The sequence below is a fragment of the Pinus tabuliformis genome, chromosome 2_1 (assembly GCF_031772625.1).
Source record: "Pinus tabuliformis cultivar Carrire ecotype Pingquan chromosome 2_1, CPIR1, whole genome shotgun sequence".
Lineage (NCBI taxonomy): Eukaryota > Viridiplantae > Streptophyta > Pinopsida > Pinales > Pinaceae > Pinus > Pinus tabuliformis.
This window is the reverse complement of record NC_142299.1, coordinates 232845763-232861090: the sequence shown is the minus strand read 5'-3', so window position 1 is coordinate 232861090 and position 15328 is coordinate 232845763.

The window sequence follows — 15328 nt, the reverse complement described above, 5'->3', positions numbered from 1 at the left end:
TTGGGACAATTGTATGGTACTTAGCGGCAACTACACCAAGCATGCAATGTTACAGCTAGCATGCAAAGGAAAACTAGCATGCAACAACAAGCATGCAAGGGACAACTAACTAACATTGCGACTATTGTATGGTACTTAGCAGCAAATACACCAAGCATGCAATGTTACAACTAGCAAGAAAGGGACAATTAGCATGCAACAACAAGCATTCTAGGGATAACAAGCATGCTAGGGACAACAAGCAAGAAAGGGACAACAAACAAGTAAGGTGCAACCAACACATAAGTAAGGATGGCAACATGGTGCAGCAATGGCACATAATGAGTACAGTGATGGGTACAGTCATGATTAATGAAGCGTGATGAGATGCAGCATAGTGATGATGGGTGCAGCATGGTGCAACACGATGAGGTGCAACATGATGATGAAATGCAACACAACGATAGGTGATGGATTCACCTTGGAGAATTAGTTGAAGCAACATGTCTTCAACTGATCTCATGTATCATATTCTTAGAGATGATCTATTCTCTTATCTAGATAAGTCAAAGTGTTGACTTCTGTTGTAAACATAATATATATCTCTCTCTCTCTCTGCTGAACTATTGAAGAACATATAAGAAGAATTGATCAAGCGTTTCTGCACATTGGGGTTTGTCCCTGGCTTGTTGGAAATAATACTGAGAGGGGGGTGAATCAGTATTATCAGATCAATCAAACTTTTCTATTTCATACTCAGAAACATATACGCTACTTCAATTAAGTGAACCCGCGTGTACACGCTACTGTGTCTAATGAAACCCGCGTATATCAAGAGATCTTATAATTCAGTTATCTTAATCTTCAGTAAATGCATCAGATCATTATTAAGCATATTAACAGTAAACAGGTGCAGAATAACAGAACAGAACATCACACAAGAGCCACACACATGAACACCATGATATAAGGTGGAAACCCAATGTGGGTGAAAACCACCTGCTGCAATTCGTCTCTTTCTTCTTTAATAAGAAACTTCTTTTACAATGCACTGGTGCAGTCATTTACCAGCACGTAGGCTGCAACCTGCAGAGGGCTACAACCCTCATAGCTTTTGTACTAGCCGATCCATTTACTAGTACGTAGGTGCCAACCCTACAGAAGGCTACAACCTTCACTCGTTTTCCAGCTGCTCCTGGAAGGGAGCTACAACCCCCCTTGGCTCTTGTACTGGCTGATATGTTTACCAGTACGTAGGTGCCGTCCTACGATCTTCCCGGGACCATGTTTCATACATTTTCATACTAGATCCATAAGACAATCATCATTGTAGTACAACCTGCATCATCAATCACTGAAACACCCAATTCTGAATCACTGTAACCCTGTCAACAACAACCAGACAACATAACAACAACCAGATCCAACTCCATCTTCAAATATCATACTTCACATTGTATACGCTACTTGGATGAACTCAACCTGCGTATATACGCTCTTTTACCAAAGCCAACCCGCGTACAGATCTGCAAATTCTAACTTATAGCTCTGCAGCTATATCAGACATCAAAACATACCCAGATCATAATAATAAACATGCGTCAGTAGATCTGATCTATCCACAGTCAAACCATATGAAGATAATCATTCCAAGCCTTGAGATCTCGTTCCATCATTCATCATCCTCCACATGGGTGAAACCTTGGTTCAGATCACCAACCCATAACCAGCACTTGGATCACACACTTCCTCAGATCTTCATCACTCATACACTCTCTCACACTTGCACCCTTTGGCCTAGTGATCTTTTCCTTATATAGCCTTAGGCCTTGCTCAATGCCAAGAGCCAAAACCATAGTAACACAATACCATCAACTTCAATACTAGGGATCGACACGCCCGTCGAGACACAATGGTCCGAAACCATAGGCACAACTTCCAAGGACTAACCGCCATGGACCAAAGGTACGTTTCCACATACACGCGCTTTTGCTGAAGCCAACCTGCGTGTACACGCTGATTCGCCTTGCTGAACCTGCGTATATCTCTTTCTTGTCCTGCTGTACTGAGATCTGTCCATTAGTTAAGTTGTCATCACCTGTACCAGTCTCTGAGCACCTGTACCAACCTCTGAGTGAGTTGCCATCAAGGACAACACTTGAATCATAATGCCAACAGCGCCACGTCTTGTGTCCTCTTGTCTTGGCTTGTCTTCTGCGATTTATGTTTATGTTCTATCTGCAGTTTATTTTAATGCTGATGTGATTTCTAATCTGGAAAAGATATGGATCTAATTGTGAAAATTGAAATAAATTGCTCTAAGCATAGAACATACTTAAAATTAACATGGTATCTATTAGCTCTGCTATGTTCTTTGACACTTGATGGATTAAAATAGGTGTTGAGCAGTGCTGGTTTGGTTGTATAAGGCTGGCAGCAGTTTTTTCATGCTTTCTCCTTCATTTTCCCTTTTCTCCTTATAACTCCCGCTACCCTGTTTTACACCCACTTTTGGCATAAAACCCTTGTTTACTTAGCTCCCGGGTGTTTTTGTTTATAAACCTTATAAACCCCGATAACCCGTTTAAACCTCGTATAAACCCATTCTTCGTTTAGTCCACGGCGCTAAAGTCCTAACCCTTTATAACTACACGCCTTCGCAAAATACATAACCTGCTGGGGCCCTCGCCTGTCACATCACTCTAAACGTGTGCATTAAACCTGGGCCGTCCGATCCTCTGCCTTGCGATCCGACGGTGTCCGCAGCCCCCGCTCCTGTAAACCGCACGTCCGTTAGTCAGCGGGGAAAGCGGTTTCCCCGCCGTCCCGTCAGCCACGCGTCTCATTCTTATTGCATCGCACCCGCCCTGTACGTTTACCACCTGTTCCCGTGAGCGGTGCGATAAAACCGCTTACCACCTCCGTACCCGACTCCCGCCCGTTAATTTCCCCGCAGCTTCTGCGCCCATCCACCATCCGATCGTCCATCTTACGATCCAACGGTCCGCGATCTCCTTGCTCCCCTACCTTCCGTTGACCTCCGTAAGCCGTCCTCCACCGTTTGATTACATGATCCGACGGCCCACACTCTTCCATCCGCATATGTCTTCTGATAGCCCGCATAGTCCGATCTCGGCCGTCCGTCTGAGCCATCCAATGGCTAGCGTTAGTTATCAGCTCCTCATCCGTTTTCAATGCAATTTTCATGTTTTTGGCAGTCCTGTGCACCCGAAGGAGAAAGGAGCCCATGGTTCAATACTCTGCGCATTAAATCCTCAGCTACCACATTCAAAGAACAACACGGCCAAGGATGAGAAGGACGATCCTCGAGCAGTTCAATGACTGCAACAGTTATTGAAATTCATTCAAATAATACTTCACCTGTTCATGAAGGACAACAAAGTACCAGTAAATGTCAAATGGATCCATTAAAACAATCTAATTGTATCAAAGACCATATCTGTGTGTAAATGTGGTTGGTGGTCAGTTATGACCCCTCCACGCATAGATTAGCATAGCTTTTGTATTCAACCTCCATATATACCCACAAAGAAGATGTAATGAGGGTTGATGAATTTATTTTGATGTAAGCTCAATTTCTGGAGACTGTAACTACTGTGATACCTGCAGCGTCTGGTCTTCATTTCCAGCTAATGCAAACTTCTTTTGCTGTTAATTGCTCACTTTCCACTTCTTCTTCTTTGTTCCAGGCTGTGCTTGTTATGAATTTTTCATGTGCTGTTGATGTTTAGCATTAGAGGGGCTGTCATCCCACCTCTGTGTTAGAATTTATCATGTATTATTGAATATGTATGCAGGTTTCTGTTGTTTTAATGCCAGAGAGCTGTCATCCTGTCTGTGCATTAGGAAATAGATTTACAGACCTTTTAACTGGTTACAACTGGCCATCACAGGGTCCTGTGCATCTGTTGGTGTGATCAATATTCTCCATCATCACATCTTCCTTAAACTGTGAGTAATTGGTGGTCTAAAGCCTTGTAGTCTGGGGGTGTTCACCCATGTCTGGGGTTAAGCATAGTAGAAGTGGTTATCTGGCTTGAATATGCATCATTTCCTTCCATTCATCCACCATTTTCCAACATTTTTGTTGAGTTTGTAATGTTCCCGAGCATCTTTGATATACAACCTAGGAGAGTTTCTTGGGGTGATAACATTAATTGGCACCGTTGTCGGGGAGAGGAGAATTGAAGCTCAGCTTCCCTGGGAGAACGACACAGCTTCAAGCTTTGATGATAGACAAGGTTTGAACACAGTTTTTGGTTGTAATCATCTATCTGGCAACTCCATTGGAGGAAGACCATCCTTTGGCGACTCCACATTGAAGTTCTGGCTCAGTTTGTGAGACATACTCGAAGAAATCCTCAGAAATCACCAGCTGAACTAGTGCCTGACCCTGAGAGGACTGTCAAATTGAAGAAAGCATCACAGAAAGGGGCATCAGGATCAGGTAAGCCTAAGAAATCTCATTCATCTCTGAAAGATAAAGTTATTGCTGAAGATTTACAGTTTGAAGATTTAGAACCCAACACTGTTAATAAGGAAATTCCTTCAGAGATTAACTCAACCACTTGTCCATCTAGTTCCCCTTTGAATCTCAGTCCAAAGAAAGTTTCCCATATATTCTAGAACATCCCTTAGTCTCTGCCATCCATCACATTACTTCCTACCATCCAATCTGCCAGTAGCCTTCCACATATCCTAATTATTGCAGGCCAGCAAGCACCCACGAAGATAGAAAGAATTTTTGCTGCTAGATATGGACCTTTAGTCTTGCCTGTTCCTTTAAATCCTATCCCTGTGGGAGAATATAAAAAATATATGCTTAAGTTCACTGGCACAGAGGGAGTAACAACAGAAGAACATCTTGAAGCTTTTTACAGTTATGCTGATAATTTAGATATAAGTGAAAATGATGTGTGGATGAGAGTTTTTGTTCAGAGCCTTGATGGAGAGGCCAGGAAGTGGTTCAGAGAACTATCCCCTAGATCTATTGCTAATATTGAAGCCTTAAATGATGCATTTTTGAAGTGCTGGGGAGATAAAAAGGACTTGCTGTATTATCATATTGAGTTTGGTAGTTTGAAGAGGGAAAATGGTGAATCTTTGCCTGATTTTAATAAAATATTCAATCGCATGTATAGTAAGATACCAGCTGAGGTAAAGCCTACCCCCACCTCTGCCAAACTCACTTATGCCAATGCTTTGGACTCTGATTTCTGCCTGTTATTGAGAGAAAGAAGATGTGCTATGCTGGCAGACATGCATGATGCACCTCTAGAAGTAGAGTCTAATATCATGGCTGCAGAGAAGCTAAAAAGTCAAGCTGACAGAAGGAGGCAGAGAGGTCAAGCTTCTACTTCTTCTGCTTCATCTTCAGAGCCTAAGTTAGAAAAAATAACTAAGATGATAGAGTCATTGGCTGCTGAAATTTCTAAGCTAAACGTTGAGCAGAATTCAGTGAAAACAAGGCAGCAGAACACATTTGCTCCAAGAAATGCAAATCCTTTCAGAAGAGAAAATGAGCAGTTGCAAATTATTCAGAGGGGTGAACAATCAAAAGAAGAACAGAGAGTTAAAGCTCATTTCCAAAATGTAGTCATGGAGGAGGAACAATTTGAAGAATATGAGGATGAAATTCACTGCATGGAAGATAAAGGCAGCGCTGCATTTTTGACTTTGGCTGCTTATGAAGAATCGTTGCTGCAAGAACAAGACAGTCAAGAATGGGATAGAGAAGCTGTCCTACAAACTGAACAATGACAGAGATATAACCTGAGGTCGAATGCAAAAAATATCAAGGAGAATTCTTCCCAAAGAGCTGCTGTCCAAACAGAGTCACAAAATATCAGGTGGAGAAGACCCAAGAAAGAACATGCAAGATGTGAAGCTTCCTACCTTCAAGAAAGAACCTTCAAGATGTGAAGCTTGCATTTATGGAAAACAAAGTCGATATACTTTCCCGACAAGTTCATGGCAAGCAAACATGCGTTTGCTATTTGTACACAATGACATTTTTGGACCCTTGCAAGCTTCTCTAGGAGGTTGCAAATATTTCTTACTCTTTATTGATGATTTCAGCAGAATGACATGGGGTTACTTCTTGAAGTATAAGTCAGAGGCATTTGAAATGTTTAAAAGTTTTCGTCAACTTGTTGGAAATGAAGTCAAAGAAAAGATTGGCACTCTTAGAACTGACAATGGAGGAGAATTCACTTCAAATGAATTACAGAGTTAACGCAAAGACAATGGGATCAAACGACATCTTACAAATGTCTACACTCCACAGAAAAATGGAGTAGTAGAAAGAATGAATCGCACTTTGTTAGGAATGGCAAGATCTATGCTAACTTTTAAAAAGCTAAGTCCTACTTATTGGGCAGAAGCAATCCATATAGCTGTTTACTTAAGGAACATGTATCCCACTGCTTCTTTGGATGAAATCAAACCTTATGAATCATGGTTTGGTTTCACACCTAAAGTTAAACACCTTAGAGTTTTTGGTTCCATGTTTTATGCCTTATTTCCATAAGAAAACGAACTAAGCTTGACTCACGAAGTTTGAAATGCACAACGATTGGATATTCTGATGAGAAGAAAGGGTACATGATTATGTTAAATGGGAAATTCATTGTCAGCAGAGATGTAATTTTTGATGAAACTGAGAGTAAGAGTGCTGAAGAAATAGAACATCTTCTTCAAAAATTGGAAACCAAAGGAGATAAAAGGAAAGGAAACATTCAAAGTCAACCAAATTCGCAAAATTGGTATGAACTTGATTTTCCTTCCTTTGAAGATGATTCATCCAGTCCATCTATTTCACCAATAGAGTCTGGGTCTTTTTGAAGTTCATCAAAATCGCTTAGTAGTAGTAGTTCTTCTAACAATGATTCTCCACCCCCAGAATTTGTAGTTGATCAACGTACCTCTGTTTACATTAATCCTCTTTATAATGATGGTGACTTTTCAGAATCTCAAACAAGTGAACATCAATTGCAAAAATGGGTTGTTCAACTTTTGAAATATGTAAGGCCCGATGAGAAAAATAAAATAGGAACAAGGGGGTCCACCAGGAATGAAGGAAATTTTGCCTTGATCATGAATAATGTTACTGAACTCTCCACGTACAAAGAGGCAATAAAATATAAAGAATGGCAACAAGGGATGATTGAAGAATATAAGGTAGTTCAAGACAACAACACTTGGAAACTTGTTGATTGTCCTCAAAATGTTAAACCCATCGGATGCAAATGGGTTTACAGAATTAAGTACAACCAAAATGGAGAAATTGACAAGTACAAAGTTAGACTTGTGGCTAAGGGTTTTGCGAAGCAGGAAGGGATTGATTATGAGGAGGCTTTTGCTTCTACAACAAAATGTAACACAATCCACTTAACACTCGCATTAGTAGCACAAAAAGGATGGAAAGTACATCAGATGGATGTAAATAGTGCTTTCCTCAAAGGATATTTACAGGAAGACGTATATAGTACACAATAGCCAGGTTTTGAAATTGAAGGGCAAGAACATAAAGTCTGTAAACTGATTAAGGCTTTATATGGGTTAAAACAAGATCCACGAGCTGGGTATGCCAAAATGGACGAATACATTTGGAAAGTTTGCTTTTAACGAAGTGAATTTGATGATACTTTGTATGTATGTCAACAGGGTCAAAATCTGGTGATTATTTTTATGTATGTAGATGATTTGATCATTACTAGAAACAATGATGATCATATTGTACAGGTGAAAAAGGATTTACATGCAGGTTTTAAGATGACAGATTTGGGACTACTTCACTACTATCTTGGAGTTGAAGTATTTCAACATCCACATCATATTTTCATTTCTCAAAGTAAGTATGCAGCAGAAGTTCTTCAATGCTTCGGAATGCAGGATTGCATGCCCGTTCTTACCCCCATGGAACAAAACTTGAAACTTTCAAAATTTGAAGGGGGGGGGGGTGGAAGGTGGACATCACTACTTATAGACAGTTGATTGGTAGCCTGATTTATCTGACAACGACTCGACTAGATCTATCTTATGCAGTTAGTATTCTTTCATGCTTTATATGGGAACCAAGAGACAACCACTGGAATGTAGCCAAAAGGGTTCTACGACATATCTAAGGAACAAAAGATTTTGGTCTTCTTTACAACAAGACTAAACACTTTGTACTCGGTGGATTTTCAGAGGCCGACTTTACTGGCAGTATTGATGATCGAGCATCAACCTCCGATTATTTAATGAACATGGGGTTAGGTGCAGTATCTTTCAGTTGCAAGAAACAAGCTACAATGGCCACTTCTTCAGCCGAAGCAGAATACATATCAGCATGGGAAGCAACATGTGAAATTTTTTGGTTTTGCAGAGTTTTGCAGGATTTGGGAATTCCTCAAGCATAAGCTACATCATTATTCATCGACATCCAGACAACCATAAAGCTTTCCAAGAATCTAATTTTTCATTACAAAACAAAACATGTGGACACCAAGTATCATCACATCAGATCGCTCATTTCCAAGGACGTCATCAAGCCAGCTTATTGTCCTTCAGAAGATTAGGTCTTCGATATTTTCACAAAGTTAAGAGATGAACTTGGTATCTGTTGTAATGTATCTTTGGATCATAGGGGGGAATGTTAGATGATCCAAAATACATAATTCATAGTTCACAAAGTTAGGATAGAATATTTATTTATTTATAATATTTAATTCAATATTGGAGACACTTAGAAATAGAATATTGTTGTAAAAGATATGACATTTAGAATAATGTCGTATCTTAGGCTCCAATTTAGGAGTAGAGTTAGTAGATTGGTTAGAATTGCATTTATTGTAAATGGACACTTGTTAATTTAATAAGTAGTCCATAACTAGAATAGGTTAGAAAATTAAGATTATATATAGTTCATTCTCTTGATTGCAAGAGTGTTGGAGTGTGTGTAAACTCTTGCAAAATTATTATGTAATTCTTTTTATTTTTTATTTATTTTTTGTTTTTGTTTTTTAATTTTTTTTTGTTTTTGTTTTTGTTTTTTTGATTTTTTGTTTTTGTTTTTAAATTTTGTTTTGTTTTGTTTTGTTTTTTTGTTTATGTTTATGTTTTTGTTTTTGTTTTGATTTTTTTGTTTTGTTTTGTTTTTTGTTTGTTTGTTTTTTGTTTTTCCTGATTAATAAAATTGTTTGTTTGAGGACACTTCTGCCATTATTGTGGTATGAGAGCTTCAATAATGTAGCTGATGTGAGGAGGAGATTCTAGCTCTACAAGTTTTTGGAAAACTCCATTGAATTGATTAGCAAATGATTAGTTGTAGGAAATGTCGCCCAAGGCAGCAATTCATTCGGCGCTTTGCAAAATTCTCAGATTGCAAAGGGATCTATTCTTGTGAAGGGCCAAACTGTGCTCAGTAGCAAAACGAGCAATGACCAGACGGGATACAAAGCAAGTCTTAGATCCACACGAGATTGTGTATTGTTATTGGTAGCAATGGGGAATCAATTCTGGTGCAAGCCTTAGATCTCCAAAAGGCCGAGGCTTGCTGGAGAAGCCCAATAACAAGTATTCTCCATGACACGGAAAAAGAAAAACAACAGAAAAAATCTTAAAACACTACCATAGTATCTCCCATACTCTGTATCAGGTGAAAGTGTCCCAAATCAAGCAGTCAGGAAGCTAGCGTGAGCCAACCAGAAAGTAGCTTGGAAGCCAGCGTGAGCCAGTAAGCAAGCAACGTGAGCTAGCAAGCTGAAGTGAAAAAAGTTCCTTCTTAAGATTAATTACTCTAGAATACTTGGAATATCAAGATATCCATGAAGATATAAATATTATATATTAAAATGAATAAGAATAGAATGAATAAGAATGAATTACAATGAGAACGAGAGGCTTGCTTATATACCAAGCAAGTGTCTCTTCATGAAGAGTCATGTCTTATTAGACATGCCTCTTCAACCTAATTACTACTTAACTAATAATTAATTATGATTATTATCATTTACATTATATTTATATTATTTATATATTTTATTCGTTACATTGCCTCCTTCCTCAAAGAGCTTTGTCCTCAAAGCTTGTTGATGAAAAAGGCTTGATCTCTTTTTCAGCTTCGAAAGTCTTTCTGTCTCGGAATAGTCATCTTCGTCGATACAAGCTGATATGATCTTCTTAGTGACAAACAAAATTGTCGCACTGAGAAGGGATCAGACCATCCCAGATTAATCTTCTGTATAGTACTCTGATCACTGGAATTTTGTAACGACTTGTTAGCATAAGACTGAATTGATTTTACGTCATTATTCTCTAAAACATCAATTTGTTGTTTCTGGTCTGAATGGTCCCGATACATAGCATGGTTGAGTTGTCTACTCTCATGATTCGGATGTCGATATGGAACTTCTTTGGTTTGATTTCTCCTTACTGGGCATGTGCCAATTTTTATATTTTCTTCTGACAAATATGTTGTTGAGATGGTTATGGAACATTCACTTGGGATGTTCATTGTCTGAACTGCAACATCTACGTGTGTCGTTTCTTCAACTAACTTGTCTTCTTGAGTTGTCATATTCATAGGATCAGTTTTCGTTCCCTTATTTTCAATTTGAATGGTTGCGACTGGAGATTCTGATACTTCTACTTGAGTGACTTGTTCCAACTCATCTTTTAATGCTTTCTTATCTTCCTTAAGTTTCTTAGTTTGATTGAACTGACTTTGATTATGGTTTCTCAGACGTAAAATTTCTTTGGTTTTTGATTCATCAACCTTATTTTTAGTGTTTTGAATTTTAAAATTTTCATATTTTAGATCTCTAATTTGTTCTAATAAATTTTTATTGAGGTTCTTTAAACACAAAGTTTCCTCTTCTTGTTCTGATAAGTGCTCCTTGAGTTCCTTCTTTGATGCTTTAGCTTTCTTGACTTGTTCGAGTAGCTTTTCTCGGTGATCTCTTAGGCACGAAATTTCTTTGTCTTTGCTACAGATGACTTCTTCAAGCCTTTTTTGCTTCTTTGATATAGTTTTTTCGTTATCTTGAAACATCAAATCTGAGATATCCTTAAGGTCGTCTAATGAAGATTTTATTGATTTTGATTTACTTGTTATGTCTCGAAACATGACCATCTTCCATTTATAAGGAAACGTCAAAATTTGTTTCTTTATGTTTAACATTAATGTACCCAAATCTTTAAACCAGGGTTGACCGAGTATGATGTCAGTGTTTCTATCCGTCCTTACAACATGAAATTGAGATATGTAGTCATAATGACCTATTGTCACTTGTAGATCACTAATTTCTACTTGTTTTGGTCAAAAATATTTTTCTTTACACTAATGCTTAGTTCTAGAATTAATAGTTGATTTGCGAAGTTGATGTTGATATAATTTTGATTATTTCTTGGGTTGATGGCGACATTAAATTCTCTTCCTTGGATATTTCCTTTTAATTTAATTACTCTATGATCTGTAACTGAAAGACCATTATAGGAAAACTTTTCTTCCTTCATCATTTTAACTTTGTATGGAATTTTTTTTTTTTTTTTAAATAACTTATTTTATCTCCCTTTATATATATATATATTTCCAATATTCTCCCTTAATGTGGATTGTTAAAAACTTGAATACCCTTTTATTAAAAAAAATACTCTTTTATATTGTTGTCCTCTATATATGTATGTATTTCTTTATATTAAGACCCTTTTCAAAATAACTTTATTATCTTAAAATAATAATAGTTTCACTTTTTCTTTTAATAATAAATTGGTCCCTTTTTTATATACTTAATTACTCCCTAAATAAGTTTTAAAATACCATGGGCTATTACCATGTATTGTTTTTAAAAACTCCGTTAAAATGTTCTCCACGTAAAAAGTAAAACGTATTCTTTTTTTTCTTAACTTTTTAAAAGACCATGGGCAATTACCATGGGTTGTTATTAAAACCTCCGTTAAAATGTTCTCCACGTAAAAAGTAAAACTATTCTTTTTGTTTTTTGTTTTTTTTTCTTAACTTCTTAAAATACCATGGCCAATTACCATGGGTTGTTAATACCATGGGCAATTACCATGGGTTGTTTTTAAAACCACGGGCCTCTCCACGTAAAAAGTTTTAAATATACTTGGTTTGAGATTTTGAATCCGTTTTGTTTTTTCTTTTACTTTTTTTTTTTTTTTTTTTTTTTTTTTTAATTTATTTACTTATATATTTTTTTTTTTTTGGTTAATTTTTATTTATTTATTTATTATTATTATTATTATTATTTATTTATTTATTTATTTTTTATGGCCAAAGCCCTAGAAAAACGGAGAAAAGGAGAAACTCCCAAATATTGAGCAAAATGCTTCAATTATTACGGCAACAAGGTTGACGAATTTCGATAGTCAAAGACTTGGATCGGAGAACGAGCTTTGTGCACAGGTCAAACAACCTAGAGGACCGAACTCCTTTGATACCAAATGAAGCGAACAAAGTTCCTTCTTAAGATTAATTACTCCAGAATACTTGGAATATCAAGATATCTATGAAGATATAAATATTATATATTAAAATGAATAAGAATAAGATGAATAAGAATGAATTACAATGAGAACGAGAGGATTGCTTATATACCAAGCGTCTCTTCATGAAGATGCATGTCTAATAGAGTCATGTCTTATTAGACATGCCTCTTCAACCTAATTACTACTTAACTAATAATTAATTATGATTATTATCATTTACATTATATTTATATTATTTATATATTTTATTCGTTACACAAGCAAGTAGTGTGGAAGTCAACGAGACAGTGTCAGACAGTCAGCAAGCCAGTGTGAGCCAACCAACAAGCAGTGTGGAATCCAACGTGCAGAATCTGAATGCGTGGAAGTTTCTAGCCTGAAAGTCGATCGAAAAATAGCAGAACCTACATGGTGGAAGTTGCCAACCTGAAAGTCGATCAGAAAAATAGCTTGGAGGATAAGTGAATGAATGCGTTAACTGTTTTTTTGATGTGCATACATACTGTTTTTTGGTTCTGTGTGCTTTCACATTTCAAAAAGGAGATAAACATTGCCTTTATAAATTACATGTGTGCTTTCACATTTAAAAAAAAGGAGATAAGATTTCACTTTATGAATTACCTCCATTCACTTTTTAATTCACGTTTAAGATTTTCATAAAGTTCTTTTAAATGAATGAGTTTAAAAGAAATTAAAAAGGGATTAATCTTAATGGAGAGATAAGGATTTTTCTATTGTTTGTAATTTGTAATTTGGAGAGATAAAGAATTTTCTATTATTTGTAAAATAATATTTTTGGAGAAATGAGGTGTGAGGGTTATTTGTAAATGTTTGGGGCAGTGATTTTTGGAGTAATAAGGAGATTTTATCTGTAATATTTTATTTGGAGAGATAAGTGTGACATTGTAACTAAAAGTAATTTTTTACTTTGGGAGGGGGTTAGAGTACATTTTTCATAAAACTTTCCAAGGATTGTAAATTAGTCAAATTTTGAAAGATTTCATTGTAAAATTCTTAAGAGAAATTGACTAGAGCCAAGTGCAAAACTCAGTCATTTTTCTCCTTCAACGACTATACGAGGGTCAAGGCCAAGCCCCGATAGATAATTTTTGCATGGGGTGTTTTGTGTGATGTGTTGCTCATCTTTGCGGTGCTTGATTCTTTTTGGTGCAAAGCTTCAAACCTACAATGCCCAAGTTAATTAATCTGTTCTCTGATTCTGATAAACTTGAAGGGGTAAAATCATACAAGACATGGAAACGTCTCATTGAAAGCACTCTAATATATAATGAATTGTGGCAAGACTTATGTGATGGAGACATTAAGACTAATAAACCTACAGATGTAAGTTCACTTGCAAAATCGGAAGTTAAAAATGTCAAGGCACTAGCTCTTATAAAGTCTTTAGTTAATTATGAGTATATTCATATTGAAAACACCTCAGATGCATGGATTGCTTTTCATACATTCAAAGATCTATTTGACACACAACCTGAATCAAAAAAGGTTGATCTACAACTTAAGTTGCTTCAACAAAAACTAACTGAAGGAGGAGATGTCTTTGAGTATATCTCGAGGCTTAAAAATATTAAGCAAGAAATAGTAAAAGTTGGATTTCCAACAGTAGATGACAGTTTCATGACCACAATTCTAATTGCTAGATTTATTTCATCTTACATGCTTTTTTTGGAAACTCTATAAGTGACCGGAAAGTTAGATAAATTAAAGTTTGATGAGCTAAGTGAAATGTTGGCTCAACACGACAAAACTTTTGGGAAGAAGAAACAAGGGGAAGATGTCTTCTTCACAGAGGCCGGCACAAGTAAATCATCAACTAACAATTCTAGAGGAAGAGGACATTTCAATCAACGTCTAGTAGCACATAGTGGACAAGGTCATGGAAGAAGCCAAAATAGAGGAAAATTTCAAGGAAGAGGAAACAATCAAGGCAGAGGAAAATTTCAAAACAAAGGCAAATTTCAAGGCAGAGGAAACAATCAAGGAAGAGGTCAAAGTCAAGGCAGAGGGAAAACTCAAAGTAGAGGTCAAAGTAGAGGCAGAGGATAATATCAAGGAAGAGGCAGAGACTTGAATCAAATTGTGTGCAGAAGATGTAACAAAGTGGGCCATTTTTGAGAAGATTGTAGAACTTCCATTGATAAAATACCAAAGTTCCATCAAAACACAGCTCAATTTGCCACTGATCAAGATAATGATGATTCAGAATATGTCTTCACATCAAGCCAAATATTAGAATTAGTAGCATTAGTTTCCACTTTCTTTCAAAGTGATTATGAAGATGCATGGATTTTAGATACATGAGCAACTCAACACATGACTTTTTGACAAGACTTCTTTTGGAACTTCGAACCATGCCACCTTAGTTCAATATTTCTTGCTGATGATACAAAACATACTCCTTATGGAAAAGGTGTCGTTAAAGTTTATCTTCTTGAAATTGGAGAAAGATTGATTTCAAATGAATGGTATGTACCCTCCTTTAAAAAGAATTTTTTTTCTTTAGTCTCGATCCGACAAGCTGGACATTAGGTGGTTTTGGAGGATGGTTAAAATTAATTCAATCAAAGAGAACATGAAAACAGTAATGACAGGATATGAAGATGGAAAATTGTTAAGGATGAAAGGAACAATTATTCCAAAGAATTCTGACTTTGCAGGGCCAACAAGCACAAACATTTCACCTATCAGGTTATGGCATGTGAGATATGGACATCTAGACTTTGACAGCCTCTCTCAACTGCAAAAACAAGGAATGGTTAAGGGACTTCCTACCTTCAAGAAAGAAAATGAAAGATGTGAAGCTTGCATTTATGGA